Source organism: Oncorhynchus gorbuscha, linkage group LG13 (genome assembly GCF_021184085.1).
Source record: "Oncorhynchus gorbuscha isolate QuinsamMale2020 ecotype Even-year linkage group LG13, OgorEven_v1.0, whole genome shotgun sequence".
In the NCBI taxonomy this organism is placed as follows: domain Eukaryota; kingdom Metazoa; phylum Chordata; class Actinopteri; order Salmoniformes; family Salmonidae; genus Oncorhynchus; species Oncorhynchus gorbuscha.
In genome coordinates this window covers 73113362-73139019 of record NC_060185.1, presented here as the reverse complement: position 1 = coordinate 73139019, position 25658 = coordinate 73113362, and the positions used below count along the sequence as shown (strand labels likewise).

Sequence of the window (25658 nt, the reverse complement as noted above, 5' to 3'; positions counted from 1 at the left end):
GTTTCAAATGCTAACCCTGTGTTGCATGTGCCTGGCACAGCAGAATTCCAAACAGGGTTCTGAGTTCTCTGGAGTTTTCCCACCCAAGAAAATATTGTTCTCTGAAACCCTTCATCACCGTGAGCCATAACACAATTAGACTTATTTTCTTCTCTCTCTTTCTGCCCATCTGATTTCTACTCTCTCCACTTTCGTCTGTTTTAAGTCTAATATTGTCATAATGTAGCAGTAGAACCCTGAGTGCTCTCTTAGATCCCTCTTACAGCTTATCAGTGGAGTGGTCCCGCTTGAAATTGGGTCCCCCTAATTTAGTTGTACTACATTCCTACTCAGGGTTACAATTCAATTGGAAGGAAGAGAAGGAAACAGACAGTGTCTGCCATGTCATTATGCGCATGTGTTAACGTTGTTGTCTGTATTTTTGTTAAAATATTGAGCTAGTGTTGCTATGGCAGATTCTGTTGAAGATAGCAAGTATTGAAAAATATTGGACTGTGGCTCTGCTTTATTGGAACCAATATAAAGGCTGGATTAAGCCATTAAGGCCACATCTGCCATCTTAATTTATTTTTAATTTGGTGAACTTGGCCGCCTATTGCTCTGACGTTTTAATTAAGTAAGGGCTATAAAAATGATTACTACTACCGGGTTGCAGAGAACCAGTGATCATAACACTGTGGAGAATGGAGAATGGGGAACCAGTGCTCATAACACTGTGGAGAATGGAGAATGGGGAACCAGTGCTCATAACACTGTGGAGAATGGAGAATGGGGAACCAGTGGTCATAACACTGTGGAGAATGGAGAATGGGGAACCAGTGGTCATAACACTGTGGAGAAAGGAGAATGGGGAACCAGTGATCATAACACTGTGGAGAATGGAGAATGGGGAACCAGTGATCATAACACTGTGGAGAATGGGGAACCAGTGATCATAACACTGTGGAGAAGGGAGAATGGGGAACCAGTGGTCATAACACTGTGGAGAATGGAGAATGGGGAACCAGTGATCATAACACTGTGGAGAATGGAGAATGGGGAACCAGTGATCATACCACTGTGGAGAATGGAGAATGGGGAACCAGTGATCATAACACTGTGGAGAATGGAGAATGGGGAACCAGTGATCATAACACTGTGGAGAATGGAGAATGGGGAACCAGTGGTCATAACACTGTGGAGAATGGAGAATGGGGAATCAGTGCTCATAACACTGTGGAGAATGGAGAATGGGGAACCAGTGCTCATAACACTGTGGAGAATGGAGAATGGGGAACCAGTGCTCATAACACTGAGGAGAATGGAGAATGGGAACCAGTGGTCCAAAATGACGCCCCCATGCCAAGACTATTTCCTACCACAGAGAATTCAGATGACCTCTTTTTGTACATTCAGTGGCACTGATTATCTGTGTGGTCTCATGCACTTCCCATGTCCCAGGGCTTTTTCAGTGGTTGAATATGGCATTTTAATAACACTGGCATGGTGATCTATTCAAGGATTTGCTTCTGAGCCTATTACATCAATGCTTTTAAATCTATTTAGGAGTGTGTTTTTTTTCCGTCTTCTTTTTACGTTAAATCCCTCTTGAGATTTTCCTTTTTTTTATATAATGTTGCCTCTGGCATAAACAGTGCAACTGAAAATAGAAGTCAGTGGCTTTCAGATTAATTTGACACACAGAATCCAAACTTGAAACACAGGAGGCAAAACACTTTAAATAGGAACGGTAGATATGTATATTGAAGCGGGGGAAATCAATTTATCATATTAGGCTACATGCATTATGATATGCCTTTAGAGGTGAAGGACTGAGAGAACTGAACATCTTCTTGTTCATACTAAGTGAAATTAAATACTGTACATATATGATTTCAGAGTGGGAGGAAAACGATGAAACAGTATGGAACGACATGCCTTCTGGGGGCATTCACAGGATATTTAAATCCTATCACAAAGTCTTGCCTAAAGAGACACATAGTATGATGGTTACTACTGGGACTTGAGACCATACAAATGTTTATTTACATTAACCAAAAGTCACGACCGGCCTGATGGAAACAGGACCTGCCCTACAATTTTATAACTGTCGACAGTAAGGTTGGGCGATATCCAGATATTGTCATACCATCTTTTGCTCATCCAGGGATTTAGGGTTTTACCAGCTTAGTACACAAGGGGGTGTCCCCAAAAAATGCTAAAATGCCCATTACCAGAATGCTAACAGAATTAGCACAAGAAATATTGAATTTCCATGGTTGCTAGCTACATATGCTAATGAGCACAATGCAAATTTCAAAAACAGGCAATCAAGGTCATAAAGTTATATATACACTGCCATTCAAATTGATCAGAAATACAGTGTAGACATCTGTTAATGTTGTAAAATACTATTGTAGCTGGAAATGGCAGAAATGTTATGAAATACATTATGTACATAGGCGTACAAAGGCCCATTATCAGCAACCATCACTCCTGTGTTACAATTGCACGTTGTTTTAGCTAATCCAAGTTTAGAATTTTAAAAGGCTAATTGTGTCATGCAGGTGAAAGAGGACCCAAAAGCGACTTGGCGAAAACAGAGTCTTTAATCCAGTAAAGTAATTACAAACAAAAAAACACAACTTTCACTCGAAATGACGAGGACAAACTGGAGACTCGATCTTGAACAGCAGGTGAACAGCAGGTTGCCTCGGGAAGGCACTTGAACCAGACAGACTCAGACACCTGCTCACCACGCAGCATCTGAGGAAAACACGACACGACAGGGCGATACACAAACACAGCACGGTGAATTCTAGACAAGGAACCGACAGGACAGGAACGGAACACAAAGGAAGAAATAGGGACTCTAATCAGGGGAAAGGATCGGGAACAGGTGTGGGAAGACTAAATGATTGATTAGGGGAATAGGAACAGCTGGGAGCAGGAACGGAACGATAGAGAGAAGAGAGAGCGAGAGAGTGAGAGAGGGAGGGGAGAGAGAGGGATAGAAAGAGGGAAAGAACCTAATAAGACCAGCAGAGGGAAACGAATAGAATGGGAAGCACAGGGACAAGACAAGATAATAAATGACAAAACATGACAGTACCCCCACTCACCGAGCGCCTCCTGGCGCACTCGAGGAGGAATCCTGGCGGCAACGGAGGAAATCATCAATGAGTGAACGGTCCAGCACGTCCCGAGACGGAACCCAACTCCTCTCCTCAGGACCGTAACCCTCCCAATCCACTAAGTATTGGTGACCCCGTCCCCGAGAACGCATGTCCATGATCTTATGTACCTTGTAAATAGGTGCGCTCTCGACAAGGACGGGAGGGGGAGGGAAGACGAACGGGGGTGCGAAGAAAGGGCTTGACACAGGAGACATGGAAGACAGGATGGACGCGACGAAGATGTCGCGGAAGAAGCAGTCGCACAGCGACAGGATTGACGACCTGGGAGACACGGAACGGACCAATGAACCGCGGAGTCAACTTACGAGAAGCTGTCGTAAGAGGAAGGTTGCGAGTGGAAAGCCACACTCTCTGGCCGCAACAATACCTTGGACTCTTAATCCTGCGTTTATTGGCGGCTCTCACAGTCTGTGCCCTGTAACGGCAAAGTGCAGACCTCACCCTCCTCCAGGTGCGCTCACAACGTTGGACAAACGCTTGAGCGGAGGGAACGCTGGACTCGGCAAGCTGGGATGAGAACAGAGGAGGCTGGTAACCCAGACTACTCTGAAACGGAGATAACCCGGTAGCAGACGAAGGAAGCGAATTGTGAGCGTATTCTGCCCAGGGGAGCTGTTCTGCCCAAGACGCAGGGTTTCTGAAAGAAAGGCTGCGTAGTATGCGACCAATCGTCTGATTGGCCCTCTCTGCTTGACCGTTAGACTGGGGATGAAACCCGGAAGAGAGACTGACGGACGCACCAATCAAACGACAGAACTCCCTCCAAAACTGTGACGTGAATTGCGGGCCTCTGTCTGAAACGGCGTCTAACGGGAGGCCATGAATTCTGAATACATTCTCGATAATGATTTGTGCCGTCTCCTTAGCGGAAGGAAGTTTAGCGAGGGGAATGAAATGTGCCGCCTTAGAGAACCTATCGACAACCGTAAGAATCACAGTCTTCCCCGCAGACAAAGGCAGACCGGTAATGAAGTCTAGGGCGATGTGAGACCATGGTCGAGAAGGAATGGGGAGCGGTCTGAGACGACCGGCAGGAGGAGAGTTACCCGACTTAGTCTGCGCGCAGTCCGAACAAGCAGCCACGAAACGGCGCGTGTCACGCTCCTGAGTCGGCCACCAAAAGCGCTGGCGAATAGACGCAAGAGTGCCTCGAACACCGGGATGACCAGCTAACTTGGCAGAGTGAGCCCACTGAAGAACAGCCAGACGAGTGGAAACAGGAACGAAAAGGAGGTTACTAGGACAAGCGCGCGGCGACGCAGTGTGCGTGAGTGCTTGCTTAACCTGTCTTTCAATTCCCCAGACTGTTAACCCGACAACACGCCCATAAGGAAGAATCCCCTCGGGATCAGTAGAAGCCACAGAAGAACTAAACAGACGGGATAAGACATCAGGCTTGGTGTTCTTGCTACCCGGACGGTAAGAAATCACAAACTCGAAACGAGCGAAAAACAACGCCCAACGAGCTTGACGGGCATTAAGTCGTTTGGCAGAACGGATGTACTCAAGGTTCTTATGGTCTGTCGCCTAGGGCTAAGCGGATGGCGAGCAGTTCACGGTTACCCACATCATAGTTGCGCTCAGATGGCGACAGGCGATGAGAAAAATAAGCGCAAGGATGAACCTTATCATCAGACTGGAAGCGCTGGGATAGAATGGCTCCCACGCCTACCTCTGAAGCGTCAACCTCGACAATGAATTGTCTAGTGACGTCAGGAGTAACGAGGATAGGAGCGGACGTAAAACGTTCTTTTAGAAGATCAAAAGCTCCCTGGGCGGAACCGGACCACTTAAAACACGTCTTGACAGAAGTAAGAGCTGTGAGAGGGGCAGCAACTTGACCGAAATTACGAATGAAACGCCGATAGAAATTAGCGAAACCTAAAAAGCGCTGCAACTCGACACGTGACCTTGGAACGGGCCAATCACTGACAGCTTGGACCTTAGCGGAATCCATCTGAATGCCTTCAGCGGAAATAACGGAACCGAGAAAAGTAACGGAGGAGACATGAAAAGAGCACTTCTCAGACTTTACGTAGAGACAATTCTCTAAAAGGCGCTGTAGAACACGTCGAACGTGCTGAACATGAATCTCGAGTGACGGAGAAAAAATCAGGATATCGTCAAGATAGACAAAAACAAAGATGTTCAGCATGTCTCTCAGAACATCATTAACTAATGCCTGAAAACAGCTGGCGCATTGGCGAGACCAAACGGCAGAACCCGGTACTCAAAATGCCCTAACGGAGTGTTAAACGCCGTTTTCCACTCGTCCCCCTCTCTGATGCGCACGAGATGGTAAGCGTTACGAAGGTCCAACTTAGTAAAGCACCTGGCTCCCTGCAGAATCTCGAAGGCTGATGACATAAGGGGAAGCGGATAACGATTCTTAACCGTTATGTCATTCAGCCCTCGATAATCCACGCAGGGGCGCAGAGTACCGTCCTTCTTCTTAACAAAAAGAACCCCGCCCCGGCCGGAGAGGAAGAAGGCACTATGGTACCGGCGTCAAGAGACACAGACAAATAATCCTCGAGAGCCTTACGTTCGGGAGCCGACAGAGAGTATAGTCTACCCCGAGGAGGAGTGGTCCCCGGAAGGAGATCAATACTACAATCATACGACCGGTGAGGAGGAAGGGAGTTGGCTCGGGACCGACTGAAGACCGTGCGCAGATCATGATATTCCTCCGGCACTCCTGTCAAATCGCCAGGTTCCTCCTGAGAAGTAGGGACAGAAGAAACGGGAGGGATGGCAGACATTAAACACTTCACATGACAAGAAACGTTCCAGGATAGGATAGAATTACTAGACCAATTAATAGAAGGATTATGACATACTAGCCAGGGATGACCCAAAACAACAGGTGTAAACGGAGAACGAAAAATCAAAAAGAAATAGTCTCACTGTGGTTACCAGATACTGTGAGGGTTAAAGGTAGTGTCTCAAATCTGATACTGGGAAGATGACTACCATCTAAGGCGAACATGGGCGTAGGCTTCTCTAACTCTCTGAAAGGAATGTCATGTTTCCGAACCCATGCTTCGTCCATGAAACAACCCTCAGCCCCAGAGTCTATCAAGGCACTACATGTAGCACCGAACCGGTCCAGCGTAGATGGACCGACAAAGTAGTACAGGATTTTGATGGAGAGACTTGAGTAGTTGCGCTCACCTGTAGCCCTCCGCTTACAGATGAGCTCTGGCTTTTACTGGACATGAATTAACAAAATGTCCAGCAACTCCGCAATAGAGGCACAGGCGGTTGGTGATCCTCCGTTCCCTCTCCTTAGTCGAGATGCGAATCCCTCCCAGCTGCATGGGCTCAGACTCTGAGCCAGAGGAGGGAGATGGTTGCGATGCGGAGCAGGGAAACACCGTTGATGCGAGCTCTCTTCCACGAGCCCGGTGACGAAGATCTACCCGTCGTTCTATGCGGATGGCGAGAGCAATCAAAGAGTCCACATCTGAAGGAACCTCCCGGGAGAGAATCTCATCCTTAACCACTGCGTGGAGTCCCTCCAGAAAACGAGCGAGCAGCGCCGGCTCGTTCCACTCACTAGAGGCAGCAAGAGTGCGAAACTCAATAGAATAATCCGTTATGGACCGTTCACCTTGGCATAAGGAAGCCAGGGCCCTAGAAGCCTCCCTACCAAAAACTGAACGGTCAAAAACCCGAATCATCTCCTCTTTAAAGTTCTGGAACTTGTTAGAGCAATCAGCCCTTGCCTCCCAGATAGCTGTGCCCCATTCTCGAGCCCGGCCAGTAAGGAGTGAAATGACGTAAGCAACCCGAGCTCTCTCTCTAGAGTATGTGTTGGGTTGGAGAGAGAACACAATCTCACACTGCGTGAGAAAGGAGCGGCACTCAGTGGGCTGCCCGGAGTAGCAAGGTGGGTTATTAACCCTAGGTTCTGGAGGCTCGGCAGGCCAGGAAGTAACAGGTGGCACGAGACGTAGACTCTGGAACTGTCCAGAGAGGTCGGAAACCTGAGCGGCCAGGTTCTCCACGGCATGGCGAGCAGCAGACAATTCCTGCTCGTGTCTGCCGAGCATGGCTCCTTGGATCTCGACGGCAGTGTAACGAGCGTCTGAAGTCGCTGGGTCCATTCCTTGGTCGGTTCCTTCTGTCATGCAGGTGAAAGAGGACCCAAAAGCGACTTGGCGAAAACAGAGTCTTTAATCCAGTAAAGTAATTACAAACAAAAAAACACAACTTTCACTCGAAATGACGAGGACAAACTGGAGACTCGATCTTGAACAGCAGGTGAACAGCAGGTTGCCTCGGGAAGGCACTTGAACCAGACAGACTCAGACACCTGCTCACCACGCAGCATCTGAGGAAAACACGACACGACAGGGCGATACACAAACACAGCACGGTGAATTCTAGACAAGGAACCGACAGGACAGGAACGGAACACAAAGGAAGAAATAGGGACTCTAATCAGGGGAAAGGATCGGGAACAGGTGTGGGAAGACTAAATGATTGATTAGGGGAATAGGAACAGCTGGGAGCAGGAACGGAACGATAGAGAGAAGAGAGAGCGAGAGAGTGAGAGAGGGAGGGGGAGAGAGAGGGATAGAAAGAGGGAAAGAACCTAATAAGACCAGCAGAGGGAAACGAATAGAATGGGAAGCACAGGGACAAGACAAGATAATAAATGACAAAACATGACAAATTGGTCATTAGAAAACCCTTTTGTAATTATGTTAAGACAGCTGAAAACTGTTGTTCTGCTTAAAGAAGCAATATAACTGGCCCTCTTTAGACTAGTTGACTATGTGGAGCATCAGCATTTGTGGGTTCAATTATAGACTCAAAATGGCCAGAAACAAATAACTTTCTTCTCTTGATCTGAGAAATGAAGGCTATTCCATGCGAGAAATTGCCAAGAAACTGAAGATCTCGAACAACGCTGTGTGCTACTACTCCCTTCACAGAACAGTGCAAACGGGGTCTAACCAGAATATAAATAGGAATGGGAGGCCCCGGTGCACAACTGAGTAAGTGGACAAGTATATTAGAGTGTCTAGTTTGAGAAACAGACGCCTCACAAATCCTAGTACCCGCAAAACACGAGTCTCAACGTCAACAGTGAAGAGGCGACTCCGGGATGCTGGCCTTCTAGACAGAGTTGCAAAGAAAAAGCCATATCTCAGACTGGTCAATAAAAATAAAAGATTAAGACGGCAAAAGAACACAGACACCGGACAGAGGAAGGCCAGCATCCCGGAGTCGCCTCTACACTGTTGACGTTGAGACTTTGAGACTGGTGTTTCAATATAAAACGCAACCTCTGTATATAGACAGCTGGACTCACCTGCTCCTGCTTTCTACCGTTGTGCTATTTACAAACAAACACATGACTGGCTCAACTGTTCTGGGGAACTACGGTAAGCTTCATAATGTAAAATAACGTGACAGGTGAAATGAAGAACGCAATCTGCTTTATCTCCTAACGTATCACACAAGTTGACTGCAGGTTTTAACTTAAAATGTAGACACAATTATTCAAATGTATTGAAAAAGTCAAATAAATAGTTTTAACAGTATTGACAGTATGGAAAAACCATCCTGTGGCTTTTTCCAAATACCTCGGTGTACGGTATATACGGTGTACCTCCCAAGCCTAGGCGACAGAGAATTTGCTCGTTTGGCGTGGTGTGATATGTGTCGGTACAATGAATAATGGACGGTGGAAATGTCTTTATGTGAAAACAGTGATATAATAACCATCATATCGAAGTAAACTCGGAGTCACACGCTGATACTGTGTGTTGTGTGATCCTCCAATTCAGGACAACATGCAGTTTATTAGGCTACATATTTTAAAAGTTCTGATTAACATCACTGGATGGTGAAAGTGCACAGTGTTGATGTTCCTATACCAATAAATGTCCAGGGTCTTGTTCCGGTGACATGGTGATCGATGCTTGGCTGCTGTTTGACAAGTAAAAAGAATCTTCCTTTTTCGTCCATAATATTTTCAACATGTAGTTAGCACTGTATCTGCCAGCTATTGACTATACTGTACCACACGTACCAAGACCAGAGTGGGAACATATGCTATACACTGAGCCTACAAAGCATTGTTCTTTCCATGACATAGACTGACCAGGTGAATCCAGGTGAAAGCAATGATGCCTTATTGATGTCACTTGTTAAATCCACTTCAATCAGTGTAGATGAAGGGGAGGAGACGGGTTAAGGATGATTTTTAAGCCTTGAGACAATTGAGACATGGATTGTGTATGTGTGCCACTGAGGGTGAATGGGCAAGACAAAATATTTAAGTACATTTGAACAGAGTATGGTAGTAGGTGCCAGGTGCGCTGGTTTGTGTCAAAAACTGCAACTCAATATTAGGAAGGTGTTCCTAGTGTTTTGTACACTCGGTGAGATGAAAATGCAATGAAAATGTTTTATTCTGTAAAGTTATTTTTATGTCCACTGTATGAGCACACACAGCCTTTTATCCAAAATAAGTCTGTTTAAAGGAAAAATGCACAGATTTTAGAATATTCTAATGAAAATCTGTTGCCATTTGGATGGAAACCGAGGTAATGACGGCTTGATGTCATATCCTCACCTTGACAGGCTCACTCTATGGTCTTTGCTTATATGACAAAGACATTCACAAGATACTGTCAATCTCTTTTTGACAAACTGTTCTCCATGTTACAGTTTGCAAGTAAAGAAAAAAACAGCATTATTTCAGCATGTGGATCACCTCAGTTTATGAGCAGGCTACATTAGAAAACTTGTGAAAGACATTCAGATCTGAAAGGCGTGTATTGCACTTATGTCAATAGGTGGTTTCTCCTTGGCAGAAGACGGTACAGCAGTGGGGGAAAGCTGTCTGAACATTACTGATCTCCGGGTTAAGCTGCCGGCTCGGTCTGACGTTTTGAACCCAGCAGAGAGCTGCTTTCTAGCCTGGACAGCTGCTTTCAGGACCCTGGACAGCTCCTGTGTCTTGGCCTACTGAGAAACTGTCCACAGGCTCAGCGCTGAAACATTTTCTGTGAGCAGATCTTGTTCTAATCACCACAGCCTTCATTCTAAAGGCATTACAGCCCTACTCTCAACAACATATTCCCTGGTGTTATTGTCTTCCTATTGGATTCTGTTTTAGCACCGTCTTCAGAAGTTTACAATGTTCTTAATAATGCACACAAGTAAGTTCAAGCCGACATTTTGCTTCTGTCCAGTGAAATGCTGTAGCAGATACTTGCATATGCTGCAGTTTTATAGACCAACGCACAATGTTAGCAAACACATCCACAGCTGCAGAACTTTCCGTTTGAAGGAACAGCTGAATTGCTTGGCATACATCAAGCATAGATGTCAACTGTAAGTGTCTCATTGTTTGGGAAAGAGGAACTTGCACATTATTTATGGAACTGGCTCACCTTGCATATGGCCCAAGGGGCCATACCAGGTAAACAACACATACCAGATAAACAGCCATCGAAATAGAATGAACAATATGGATAGCACTACATCAGTTGAGTGAGCGTATTGGGAAGTCTACACTCTTCCCAATACACTCTACACTTTTCTTCTGCACAGGTCTCTTATGATGTTATGTCACAGTGCAATATACAGGAGGATATACAAGTCTAACCATAAGAGGCCCATTATTTGACCAACCAAGGTTATTTTTGTAAATGTCTGGTACTTTTCGACGTGGACTGTTGAGTCGTGCTGTTCATTGTGCTCGGAGGTTTTGTGTCAAGCTCTCAAAGTCCTCACAGCAATGTGAAACAAGGTGAAACTTAACTGTTTTGTTAAGAGGTACAGGAACTGCAGAAATGGAGGTAGGTTAGCCTAGCAGTCTGTTCCCCATTGAGAGCTATGTCAGAGGAAGTTCCAGCATGGATTCAAGGGAGAAGAATGGACTTAGAGCTGAATCATAAAAACATTCTGCTCCACTTTTTTTTGTTAATTTTTAAGACTGAAATAGAAGATAGGTGAATATCTTGATATATCTTTGGGTTGACTTTAGAATTTCGAGCAGTTACTCTCTTAGATATTCTTTAGATTGTGCGCATCGTTGGATAACAACAGGTTGACAGACAGAGGAACGAGCTAAGTGCTTTTCCACATTTTCCTTTGCAATCATTTGCTATTCACATTTACAAGACTGCATTTATTTCCATGAGTTCAACTCGTGTCCTTTGCCTTTATTAGTAACAAAGAAACTACCAATATAGACATTTTGACAATTTCTCAAGAAGCGAACACATTCATTTGGAATGCTGTTGCATGAACAGTCACAAATATTATATTAGGACCACAGTGAACTCGGTTTGACTGTGAGCTAATGCCTTTAAGACTCAACACTCACAGGTTGTCACATGTAGTATTGCAACACGACTTCCTTTGCCTCTAAGTAGACCCTTGGTGAGTGTGTGTGTGTGTGTGTGTGTGTGTGTGTGTGTGTGTGTGTGTGTGTGTGTGTGTGTGTGTGTGTGTGTGTGTGTGTGTGTGTGTGTGTGTGTGTGTGTGTGTGTGTGTGTGTGTGTGTGTGTGTGTGTGTGTGTGTGTGTGTGTGTGTGTATTTGTTGTGACATCATGAGAAGGATGACTCGCGACAACATCTCCCGTTAGCACAGAAGACATTCATGTGATTACACTTCTCCTCACTACCTCAATGTTTAACAGAGGCACAAAATGGCGGAAGCCAATACCCACCATGCTGTGCTGTTTCTCACCCCCGGGCTCTTCTTGCTCTCCCCCATCTCATCCTTATTTTAATTCTCAAACGAGCCGTGTTTTTTTTCTTGACAAGGGTGAATCAAGCACATCATAATTGTTTCTCTCCCTCCTGCCTTTGTCTCTCTTTCTCTGTGCTCTTAAACTCCCCTTGTTTCCATTAGCAGCTACACAGTGTATTATGCTCGCTATTATCTCACGCTGGGTGTGATTGGCGATGGAGTTGTACAAAGCAAAGCACTTCTCCCTTGTCCATGCCCATTGCAATAAGTAGAACCAGGGCCGTTTCCCCTCAAAACCAATAAAACCTACTGTCAGCTCCTTACACTGTAAATACTATCCCTTTCTTCTTTGTCATTACGTTGTGCCTTATGGAGGTGCTGTTGTTGTAGGTGGACTAATGGTGTATGATACCCAGCGGGAGTGGTTGTCCATGCCTGTTCTGTCAGGAAAATGATGTTAGCATTCTGAATGAGGGAAGATGCCTCATGTATTCTACCTCAGAACAGCCTCAATTTGTTTGGGCATGAACTCACCAAGGTGTTGAACGCGTTCCACAGGGATTCTGGCCCATGTTGACTCCAATGCTTCCCACAGTTGGGTCAAGTTGGCTGGACATCCTTTGGGTGGTGGACCATTCTTGATGCACACGGGAAACGGTTGAGCGTGAAAGACCTAGCAGCGTTGTAGTTCTTGACACACTCAACCGTTGCTCCTGGCACCTACTACCATATCAAGTTCAAAGGCACTGAAATGTTTTGTCTTGCCCATTAATCCTCTGAATGGCACACATACAGGGAAAGGAGAAAGGGGGATACCTAGTCAGTTGTACAACTGAATGCCTTCAACTGAAATGTGTCTTCTGCATTTAACCCAACCCCTCTGAATCAGAGATGTGTGGGGGGCTGCCTTAATCGACATCCCCGGCGCCCGGGGAACAGTGGGTTAACTGGCTTGCTCAGGGACAGAACAACATATTTTTACCTTGTCAGCTTGGGGATTCAATCCAGCAGCCTTCTGGTTACTGGCCCAACGCTCTAACTACTAGGCTACCTGCGCCCTCACAATCCATGTCTCAATTGTCTCATGGCTTACAAATCCTTCTTTAACCTGTCTCCTCCCCTTTATCTGCACTGATTGAAGTGGATTTAAGTGGTGACATCAATAAGGGACCATAGCTTTCACCTGGATTCACCTGGTCCTATGTCACCTATGTCATGGAAAGAACAGCTGTTGCTATTGTCTTGTGCACTCAGTAGTTACCCAACCACAGCTAAGAATAAGAGATAGATCGCTATTGAGAGATCTCCTGTAATTCAACGTACATATCGGAGACACTCTTTAGGTAGTCATCAGTCATGGTATGACATTAGAACAGTGAAATAATAGAGTTCACATATACAATGTATTTACCACTATTCACGTTGTTTAGCTCTATGAACCGCATGATGAAGTACCCGTAACAGACATGTTGCATTATATATTTAAAAAATAATTGCATTCTCCACTATAGCAAGCTCCTGATCTCGCAGGTTAATGGAAGCACTGCTGTAGACACGCAGAGAGGAAACACAGGAATCGCCCACAAGTAATGAAACACCATTCAATCTCTTCTCATTGTGACTCTTTTGAGTGTCCCTTTAGCGAAAGCTTATATCTTAAACCGCCTGCTCAATAACTCAATTCCGCTCTTATCTCAGGTGGGACGGTAAGATTTAGAGTGGAGAGGGGAGTATCTCCCCCTCTATCTCTCCCTCTCTCTGTCTCTTTCTCCCCCTCCCTCACCACCCTCCCTCTCTCTCCCCCTCCCTTGCCACCCTCCTCTCTCTCTCTCTCTCTCCTCTCTCTCTCTCTCTCTCTCTCTCTCTCTCTCTCTCTCTCTCTCTCTCTCTCTCTCTCTCCCCACTACCTCCCGGGAGAGATACGTCTGTGGTGGGATTGTAAAGAAATATGGAGGACAGCTATCAATGATTTCTTTGCGAGATTACAATAGAGACAGACGTTAATAACAGGACCCAGCATGTGACATTGGATGGTTTATTGATAGGGCCACAAAAGGCATTGGAAACACAAGGCGGGGGTGACAAATTGTTGCACGGCTAAAGTATAAACTCACAGGAAGCTTATAAATGGCAGCGACGTGTCTATTGGCGCATCGATTTTTTACAAACAAAAGTTATTTCATCACAAATGTTTTTTCACTTTTTATTCTCTATTACGTGAAAATGGTTAAATAGACCAGGCCTACACATCCTTGTTCTGCACATTTTGACCCAGTTGATATTATCATAGAAACAGGTATGATATGTTATGTTCAGTTCTCATCATTGTTATTTCTTTCCAAGACATCTCTCCCTTTTATGCATGGAATGATGTGGACAGTATCATCTCATTAACTAAGAAGATGAATGGGGGATAGCAATGTTGTCCACTCCATCTTTGCAACAAAGGACCTAAATACAATTCTGATCGCTTTGAATAAAGGGACAAAGTGCAAGTAGTGGGTGGGTGGGTGTTGATGATTAGGATAAGGCCCTGTTAATGCCCTGCAGATGTAGCTACACAATAGGCGAAATGGCCCTATTCTAGAAGTAATGTTTTAGCTACACAATATGCATAATGGCCCTATTCTAGAAGTAATGTTTTAGCTACACAATATGCATAATGTGCCTATTCTAGAAGTAATGTTTTAGCCACACAATATGCATAATGGCCCTATTCTAGAAGTAATGTTTTAGCTACACAATATGCATAATGGCCCAGTTGTTATAGCAGTATTAGTAGTAGATTTGGTACCTCTTTACAACAGTAAAAAACAATGTGATAGAAACCTATTATAATCGACCTCAATTCCACATAGAGGTAATAGCTCAACTGCTTTCATCATTTCCACTACACAGGAATTTTCCTAGGAAAGTGAAAGTGAAGTACCCTAACGATATAACTCCAAGTGATTAAGTTTTCCCGAAAAAAACTTGCAGACATGAGATATTTGTGCTCAGATTTCACTCTGCTGTTTTTTTCCATTTGAAGTTTTCTCTACCCGTTTATAGCTGTATTTATTCCCCTCCTTTGCTGTGTATTTATAGATTGGAAGAAATGCATGAAATTCTGTTATTTTGTACTACAGATGGCTGCGAAATGTAAATGTAACTACATTTCTAAAACCGGGCCAACTTCCATCTGATTGATGTGCTGTGCACTTCGTTACAGTTGCGCTTGGCATTTGTTCTTTCCTGGATTGGCCCGCTTGTTTGTTGTCATACAATATTCAAGCCCCTGTTTTGGTTATTTGCATATTTACATTAATGTTTGCAGAAAGCTAACATGTGTTTGCTTTCTTGTTGGGTTTGTACTCTATAGGGTTAGAGAGCAGTATTATATACTGTAGAACAGGCAGACTATAATAGGAACATGAACTGGAAATTCCTCCTGCATTAACTATACAGTAGGTCTGCAGTATATCAAAATTAGATGTCACGACATGATATGTTTACTGACAATTCACTCCATCATAGGCCGGGATTCATTCTGTGGAGTGCTGTCGACCATGCGGAATTTAAAGGTAATTTCCGATAGAGCCGATCTCTGCAGTGTTTACTGTGATTGCAATCTCTGCAAACATTGCCTTTAAAAGCCGCAATGTCGACAAAAAGCGATTGGATTGAATCCCAGCCATAGTCTTGTTACCAATTTTGTTTCCATTCATCTGTCAGCTCAAATTGTTTTGTTTTTTTATCAACAAAAACAACCATTGTTGTTACACAGTGAATGGTGTACCGTATCATTCAAATGGACAAAAGACCAATATCACATGGAGCACCAATACTACTTGCTCTCAGTATGTCCTGTCCTTGGTGTGTTGACACCCACCGGCTTGTTAAAGGTCAGCACACAGGAAGAAAAAACACATTTTTCAATGGCTACAGGGTCGGGTTGATTTATTTGTCCTCTTCGTGGGGTGGACGAACATCGCTGTCTCACAAAAGGCAGAGGAACTGGCTCCAGTGAAAAGTGGTGGCCCCTGGTGGGGAACTGTGCTCTAAACCACACTAAACCACACTAGACTTCAAGGTCTCATACCTATTATATAACTCTTCCATTTCCAAGCAAAGATTATTTGATTCACAGACATACAAATGTCAAGTATTTCTGCGTGAGCGGAGTTGTGGACACCCTGGGGGGAGAGTCTCTCTCTCTCTCTCTCTCTGTCCCTCCCTTCCTCTCTCTATTTGTGCTTTAGCACGCAGGACCTGTCCTCCGCATTCCGAGGCTGCCTTGGTAACGCAGCGTGGCAGTTGCTGAGGACGATGGCTGGGGGGCGTATTATGATGAAATGATCCCCACCATCGCCCCTCGTCCCCTAGAGGGGGGTGGATGGGGACAATGAGGGTGGGTGGAGGGGGGTACAGTCTCTATCAGGATGAGCAATGGTCAGGATCACATGAAGCTGTTAACCATTAACTTCCAGTGGTCTGCCTGCCCTCTGGGGAGGAGATTACAGTTACAATCTAAGACGTGTCACTCTGAGATGGACAGGGTGATTATTTGACCCTTTGACAGAAGGGGGTTTGGCTACCATTGTGACATACTTCAAATCCACTATACGTCTTAGTATGATGTTGTGGGATGTTGGAGTGCGCTAGCTAATCAATTTACAATTAAAAAACATTTGCATGTGAAAAATCGTGTACTTACATGTCGAAAATGTTTAACTGTACTAAAATACATAACTATACTAAAATACGTAACTATGCTAAAATATACACTATCGTTCAAAAGTTTGGGGTCACTTAGAAATGTCCATTCTTTTGTTTTAAAGAGAAGCATTTTTTTTGCTCATTAAAATAACACCAAATTGATCAGAAATACAGTGTAGACATTGTTGATGTTGTAAATTACTATTGTAGCTGGAAACGGCAGATTTTTAATGAAATATCTACATAGGCATAGAAAGGCCCATTATCAGCAACCACCACTTCTGTGTTCCAATGGCACGTTGTGTTAGCTAATCCAAGTTTATCACTTTAAAAAGGCTAATTGGTCATTAGAAAACCCTTTTGCAATTGTGTTAGCACAGCTGAAAACTGTTGTCCAGATTAAGGAAGCAATAAAACTGGCCTTCTTTAGACTAGTTGACTATCTGGAGCATCAGCATTTGTGGGTTCGATTACAGGCTCAAAGTGGCCAGAAACAAAGCACTTTCTTCTGAAACTCATCAGCCTATTCTTGTACTGAGATATGAATGCTATTCCATGCGAGGAATTGCCAAGGAACTGAAGATCTCGTACAACGCTGTGTAATACTCCCTTCACAGAACAGTGCAAACTGCCTCTAACCAGAATATAAATAGGAGTGGGAGGCCCCGGTGCACAATTGAGCAAGAGGACAAGTACATTACAGTGTCTAGTTTGAGAATCAGACAGCTCACAAGTCCTCAACTGGCAGCTTCATTAAATAGTACCCGCAAAACACCAGTCTCAACGTCAACAGTGAGGAGGCGACTCCGGGATGCTGGCCTTCTAGGCAGAGTTCCTCTGTCCGGTGTCTGTGTTCTTTTGCCCATCTTAATCTTCTCTTTTTATTGGCCAGGCCGAGATATGGCTTTGAGATATGACTCTGCCTAGGAGGCCAGCACCCCGGAGTCGCTTCTTCACTGTTGACGTTGAGACTAAGTGTTTTGCCTTTTAAAATTATAAACTTGAATTAGCTAACACAACATGCCATTGGAACACAGGAGTCATGGTTGCTGATAATGGGCCTCTGTACGCCTATGTAGATATTCCATAAAACAACCTGCCGTTTCCAGCTACAATAGTCATTTACAACATATTATCAACGTCTACATTGTATTTCTGATCAATTTGATGTTATTTTAATGGACAAAAAAATGAACGGTGGTTTTAGACATCTTTAGACATTTAGACATCTTTAGACATCTTTAGACATTTAGACATCTTATTGAAGTCCTGTGTGTTTAATGTCTTTTGGACCCCATCCAGTGAACTCTGCATGTCATTAGTGTGTACAAATACCAGACACCAGGAATATTTGAGTGCTAGAACATTTATGGTAGCTTTCCATAGTCGACCTTTAGTAGCTGTGGTGTGTTGGGCTTTCTCCTAACCGGCAAATGTCTGATATCATCTGTTCAAAATATAGCTGGTAGGCAGTGAGCAAGCAAGAATAGAAATATTTGTCATAACATTGCCCCGAGCTTACCATACAGTGCTTGTCAACATGACAGACCTGAGAGAATGCACAGGAGATAGATTGAACACATGTGTAAATAGAGCGCAATACGTGTGTAACGTGTGGGTGTGTGTGCACATACATGGGCGTGTGTTTGCAGGCGCACACACACACAAGCTGTCAAGCCAATGAAACGGCGATAATCAAATATCATCCCCCATCTATGTCATTTAGAAGACGATCGAGCAAAATGCTCTTTCGAGGGATTTTATGTTTATTTTCCAAACCATTAAAACCACATCAGTCAGGATTGCACATTTATATAGATTCGAAACTGTGACTATAAAATGAATGGGCTGCACACCGATAACGACTAGAGAGAAAAGCAGTGTCTGTAATGCAACATAAATACCATTGAAGCAATAAAACAACAAGCCTGAAGTATACTATTCAAAAGAATGTCATTCCACCTATTCAATAAGGATGCACACAGGACTGAGTGAATTCAACCCAATCCAATATTAGATTGAGTTAGATTGGAAGATGATTTTCTTTCATCTGGAATCCTTAAATCCTTAAAATAGAGGATTGGGAGTCTTTATCAAGGTGATCATGAACATGACTGTGAAGGATAGTACTTCTCCATGTATATATCTCATGAGAATACCAGCTCAGACCTACATATTTCCAACAAAAGCCTGTCAAAAGCCAAACACCTTTAATGGTTGTAAGTTGTGTGTAATTAAAAAGTGCGTTACACACCACAGGCTGCTCTCCCCATCTGTTAATCACACAAGGAGAAGCTTGTTAAACATGTGCTTTGGCAATATGTTGCCTTCAAATACATCCCACATCAACGAGGATGACTTAGTTGATGCACAGTTGCAACTGATTCATTGTCATTGGGTCTATCTGTTTGCCTAGGTAGAGCCATGATTTACTTAGAAGAGCATGGGATTGCAAGGGGAGTAACGTTTCCAAGTATTGCACCACCACTTATTTATTTTTTCAGACATTTGTTATTCTCCCCAATTAATTATGATATTCTCTAATGAACGCTGAGTTTGTTTTTGCCCTCGTTATTATTCTACGTGATAACAGGAACTTTAGTTCCCTCCGAGGATATTAACAGAGGACCACCGGTATTTTGTTCCATAATTTGGAGAGGCACAAAGCAGGCTGGCAAAGTGAGCTCCTTTATTCCATTATAGTGCTGTTACTGTTATAATGCAGGCACCTTTCACACATGACATTAGTTTGTTCAAATCCATTTAACGTTCTACAAAGTCATGATGCATTCCTAATACGGCAAACATTGTATTCAAAATGCAATTTTCGACATGACTGTTTGTTGTCTGTTATTGGTGAAATTCCAATACATGGTCAGTCTAAATCGTCGTTGAAGACGTTCCATTTTTGTTTTAATCAAAGCTTTTTTCAGAGAGTAATTGGGCGATTGAGCAACAGTAGGCTACATTGACTACCCAATCAATGGTATTTTTTCCCTAAATCTTGAAATATTCTAGTTGTGTTCTCTCTTTTATTAACATAAAACTGCGCGTACGAATAACATGGCGACCAGAGCAATGCAACCCCATTAGTCTTCATGAAAATGTATCATGATGTACAAAAACAAAAGTTTAAGCAAAGGTGATATCCCACAGAAACAACATCACACTTAGGCTTAATGCTATGACATTCATATTCATTTCCCTTCTCCTGATAAATGACGTTGGATATCCACTTGGATGTTTATGTGCTCATTCATCAACATTTCAGCCTGCTGTTGACTCAATGCTTTGTGCATATTTAATGTTGAATATACTCTGGTAAAGTTGTGTTTTTGGCATTTTGTCTGTTGTTCCTGAAAAGTAATAGGGTACTAAATCAGCAATTGATTGGAATAAGCAGTAAAGCAAAAGTAGTTCAGATTCCTATTTCATGTCAGTTAAAAAATATGGTGCAAGAGCTGTCAAAGTCAGCCACTCTGACAGAGAAGCATTGTCAACTGGGATAATATATTCTTGCTTTTGGAGATTTTCCAAGGCCATGTTGTGAGAGATGTGGCTGTTTTGTCATTGAAAGTACACAGTCTTCCTAGCAAGGGGGAAGGATCAATTTCCTTCGAATATAACAAGAATAGCACATCAGACACTTTTTTACAAAGACTTCTCCATCCATGCAACACAGCATAGCCCTGTTCTAGCCGCAAACCTTCAGGGAATTATTCTGAGTGTTGGGTCTGTGGTTATTAGGGTCAGAACACATTGGAGTGCTATGCATTTAAGCAGTGCTGCTTCTGCAATTCAACTCAGTTGTACAGTATGTGCTGCTGCAGTTAAAGAAGTGTTCATTATCTTGTTCGAGTTGATGCCAATTGTCCTTAACTCTGTGAAGAACACGATAGCAGTGCATTCTGATTGTGGTGATTCACTCTTGAAAATTAGTGGCATTTCTCTTAATGCAAAACTTGCTTCCAGCAACAAAAGCATGTTAAGCATTTTTTTTGTCTGGCCAGCCCTTCATTTTAAGTGGCTTCGCCCACGCAGCCATCTTAGAGCAAAGGGATTGGACAGTTGTTGCCAAGCAAATGCAATGAGGCAAATCTATGGAGGGGGAGGTTCATGGAGGAGAAATCTGCTTGTGATGTCTTTACCAGCTGTGTACATTTGAACAAGAGACTGAATTGAGCTGGTTTGAAGATGCAGGGCAGGGAAACTTGAGCACATCAGTGGACTCCTTGACACATCTCATTATCTCAATAGCATAAATGCCAAGTTTGGGAGAGACTTGGTGGGGGCCAAACACCTCGCTGTGCAATTATCTCCTTATATGTTGTCATGCGCTCTTGTGGAAGGTAACCACACGGCAACCACTGTACAACAAATGGGGTTTGACAAACAAACATGCAACTGACACCTCCAGGCTCCCCCTCTATTTATCTTTCCATGCGATTAACCTCTTCCTTTGTTGCTAACAAACTGGTTGGAAGATTGGTTCCGTGTAATATAGGCCTACAGTTTCCAGCGTTCATTGTTTCTCACCTCAGTTTTTCTTGTATGCCGTTCCTTACCCCGGTTATCTTCATTTCAGTCACTTCTTACTCCCACAGAGTATGACGTGCAGTCGTGCACTCTCGACTTACTGTATCAGAGCCTGCTGTTACCCTCTGTGCCCACATTGAGACACATTTTGTGGACTGGAACTTTGCGGTGGAGTTCCAGCTCCACCGCAAAGGCAGGCCATGCTGGATGTCCCTGTGTTTCAGGGAGACTTTGAAATGGCAGGCGGTAGTAGAATGCCCTGTAAACGGTGACCATTTTAGGACATTTAATTGTTTGATACATTTTTCAGCATGTTGGATGCAGTTTTTGTAGGATATTGATTTTAGGAAGTTATAATCTCTAACGTTGAATGGATGTCCTAAAATGGACACCATACTTACATATCCAAATTATCAGTTAGTTTATCCATTCACATTATTTTTTTTGCAGAATCAAAAATTTCCGCATATTTTCGCTTATAAAATTTGCCCAATCACCACACTGTTTCCGCATAAAACAGTCAAATCATTGCAGTATTATCGCATAAAACTGACCCATCCCTGCAGTAAAAAAAGAGGGCTTGCAATTTCAACCAGTCACTGCACATTTGGGGTGGCACGGAAGCTTAGTGGTTAGAGTTTTGGACTATTAACCGAAAAGTCCCCGAGCTGACAAGGTACAAATCTGTTGTTCTGCCCCTGAACAGGCAGTTACCCCACTGTTCCTAGGCCGTCATTGAAAATAAATACAAATTCTTAACTAACTTGCCTAGTTAAATAAAGGTATACAATTTTATGCATCATATCATTAAATCAAGCCACGTGTAAAAAAAAAAAAAATGTTTTCCCTCGTAAGCGCATTTTTGCGACAAATTGGGCAACATCCTCGCATATTGCCATATTGCCAAATGTCAGAATTGCAGCAGCTAAATCCTAGAGGGACTGACCAGTATGTGGGTGATTACCTCCATGGCATTCAGATGGCCAAGCATGCTGCTAGGCAGACGAGCTAAGGCCTTCATTCTGCTTCAGATCTGGCATGGGCTGCCCACTTTCTCATGCTCAAGGACCCTGTTTCCCCTGCCACCCACTGGGATCCAGTCAGACACTGTAATCAGAGAGGCCCATGGAAAGTCTGCTGGAGGTGAAATGTCTCTGGGGGCTGTCATTACTCAGTCCACAGATGGTAAAATGCCTGTTTTGTGATCGGACCAAGAACATCTAGACAAAATGGAAGCCAATCATTCTGAGCATACAATCATGAAAAAGAGAAAGGGGTTGTACAGCAGAACATGAACCTTGTCTCTGTTAAAATCAATTAGGATTGTTGTGAATATCCAGAGTAGATAATGACAGAGATGCTAATGATTTTGCAAACTTCTAATTATTCAGGTAGAATATTAGAAAACAGAGACAATTATGTTAACAATCAGACAAATCTGAATAATTGTGTAACAAGTTCTCCATAACATTGTAAAATATTGTATAAGAGGTTGCCTTATGTTTTCAAACCAATTATATAATTTACACAGCCCTTCTATGTAAATATGAATATTTCTCTGTCTCTTCTTCTCTCTCTCTCTCTCTCTCTCTCTCTCTCTCTCTCTCTCTCTCTCTCTCTCTCTCTCTCTCTCTCTCTCTCTCTCTCTCTCTCTCTCTCATTCTCACACATACACACAGACAAAATCTATCAAATTAAAATGAGCCCAGCTCAACAATGTTAATATAATACGTGCAATATGGATACAGTGGTTGTGAATCGACAGATTGAATCTGTTTGGGCTGGAGATTAATGGTGCGTTGTTTCCACGCCATTTCAATTCAATTATGTTGAACCGATGTGGAATAGACGTTGAATTGACATCTGTGCCCAGTGGGTCTCTTGTTTAGGTAATTACATACAGCAATAGCAACAATGGCTTGCAACAGTGCTGAAAGCACACATCATCTGGCAGCTAAAAGAAGACATGGAGGGAGAGACAGTGGACTTAAACACGTGTCCCAAATGGTACCCTATTGCGAAAGTAGTGCCTTTATGTTGACCAGGGCCCATAGGGTAGTATTGCACTATATAGGAAATAAGGTGCCATTCAGTACGAAGCCGAAACATGTGACCATTAACGATGTCAATGCAGCAGGGTATTTTACTTCCAACACCCTGGGAAACGTGTGTTTGTATCCCGCTCAGTAATGTATCAAGATCTGTAGGATAGGTATTTACTAAACAGGCGAGTCTAACTAGATAGCAACTTCACCAAATAACGTATGGGAATTGAGCCAAGGTTGCCGTTGATGGAAATGGAAACTCAGCAATCTCGTACAACAGTGGAACAAGCTATGTTTACTTACAATTTACAATTTGATCAGGTATACTGCAAGCTTAGATTATTTCTGCTTGCTGGTGACAATGGTGAACTGATGCCAATTGTGTACAGGCTGTTCAATTGGCATTTATTGAAGTTGAAGTCTGATCTTTTCTTAACTTTTTCCACAGTAGAAGTAGCACAGAGAGAGTATTGTCCTGTCCAAAGGCAATTCTCTTCTCTGCTCTTGTGTGAAATACAGAACCTCAAAGATCAATCAGCTACAGCAAGTTGCATGCCACAACCTAGATGTACTACTCATTCCAATACAATGATCTCCCATCATTACTGTGGGATTATCTTTATCTCACTTGTACACATGCAAACACAGCTTCTGTTGTACTGTACTGTACTATAAATATCAATTCAATCGATAGGAGCAGCCCAGGGGAGGCATCATGCCAATTAAGAATTTCAAGACATCCTTGTAGCAAACACACGTTTGATTGTTGCTGTTGTTGACAACATTAAATTGGCATCATTCCTATCGACAGAGACGCGTGACAGTAATGATAGATGATAGATAACGGCAACGTCAGCCAAGGAGCAAATAACGTCTCTCCTCTATGTCAACTATATTTAGATGACAGGACCTGAGAGAGAGCAAATCCCTTATCTAGGTAGGACTCAGATGTGGTGCGAGAGCAGAGAGAGTAGAGACGTGGGGTTTTATTTAACAAAGACTAGGTCTAGGCGCTTCCAGGGTTCTTAAGTCTGGGGACTCGTAGGGCCACCAGGGTCGTCTCCTGGCTCGTCTGATGTGCTATTCTTAACTATCCCGCTTGGGTTCATTATTTATTTGCTCCATTGAACCTGCTTAACCTCGGTGCCCTTTAAAAGGAAGAGATTTAGGAAGGGCCCGGGAATCCGCAGGGACCACAGCCCAAGAGAGCCAAAGAGGTTCACATCTCACTTCTTTAAAGTCATCAAGAGAAATTACTCAAACACCCCAACCTGGAATTTTTTCGTAATGTCTAATCCAGGCGGCATGATAAAAGGTGCAATGTTGTTGAATGGCTGCTTGAATGATGAGGCTGAAAAAAAAGGGCAGTTATGGAGACCAAGTTTGCACACAAGTTTAGGTATTTTTTAAATTCCCAGTGTTCTATTGTTAGACGGCATTTAATTATTGTTTTGATTTACTTGCCTTCTGTATTTAATAGATGGATTCAATGGATTCAATAATCCTAACCAAACCATGGCCATGAAATCATCAGCTCCAGAGGATGGTGAATGACATTAAGTGTGCTGTTGCAGTCATTCTTAAGGCAGTGCTTGATGAAAATGACATTTATGTCACGGAATATGTCATACCAGGTCATAACACATAATTGAGTCCATGCATTCCAGTAATGCCACTATGTTGCCAATGCAGGAGCTACATCGAGGAAAGTGGCACCAACTGTGAAAGCTATTTGGCACTAGTTAGACTGCCATTTAGAAATTAGCTGGGTCATCATTAGCTAATTGCTAGAGGGTCTAATACGGTCTACAAGTTCACAGATGAGTGCTACACATGAGTCCTGTAGTATTTCTGAACTCACAATAAGGATATTTTAATAAATTAAAACAATAATTTCCTTGAGCAAAGCATGCACAAGAGCCTACATCCAATGAATATTTCCAAGCGTATTATTTTCTAAGTACACTGTTTAGAGATAATCTATTATCTAAATTGGGTGGAATTATACATTGATTGTGCCAATGACATTAAGAAAAATGGAAGTGTCATATTCAAATGTAAATGCCCATTTGATTGTGTCAATTAGTTATTTCATTCTGGTAGGCTGAGCGTTACCTAGTTCCATCCAAATGACAAAGTGATATTGTCTCAGACTGATAAACCTCAACTCAGAAACACCCGTCAGCCACGTGTCATTGGGCAAATGTGTCTGTTTACTCAAAGTCCTTGAAGAGAGTCTCATGGTCATATTGTCCTGCTGTTGCCATGGCGATGTTAGCTCTGATGGATAGCACAGGGATCATTGTTGTCTACCTTCAGCATCCCTCCTCCCTGACAACATGCTTTGAGAAACAGAGACAACCGGTGCACTCCAGTTTGGGTCTCCATTGGCGTCAGAAGTTGAAGGACGTATTGGTCTATAAATTCACACCAAACAAGAATAAAGAAAAGAACATGACATTTGAACTAATATTAACTCG

At 43.2% G+C, this 25658-nt stretch overlaps 1 protein-coding gene across 2 annotated transcripts in view; it reads left to right on the top strand.

Moving 5' to 3' along the window:
- LOC123993494 (leucine-rich repeat and immunoglobulin-like domain-containing nogo receptor-interacting protein 2) overlaps positions 1–25658 on the top strand; it is a 346736-nt gene that overhangs the window by 119722 nt on the left and 201356 nt on the right. The window lies entirely within an intron of this gene.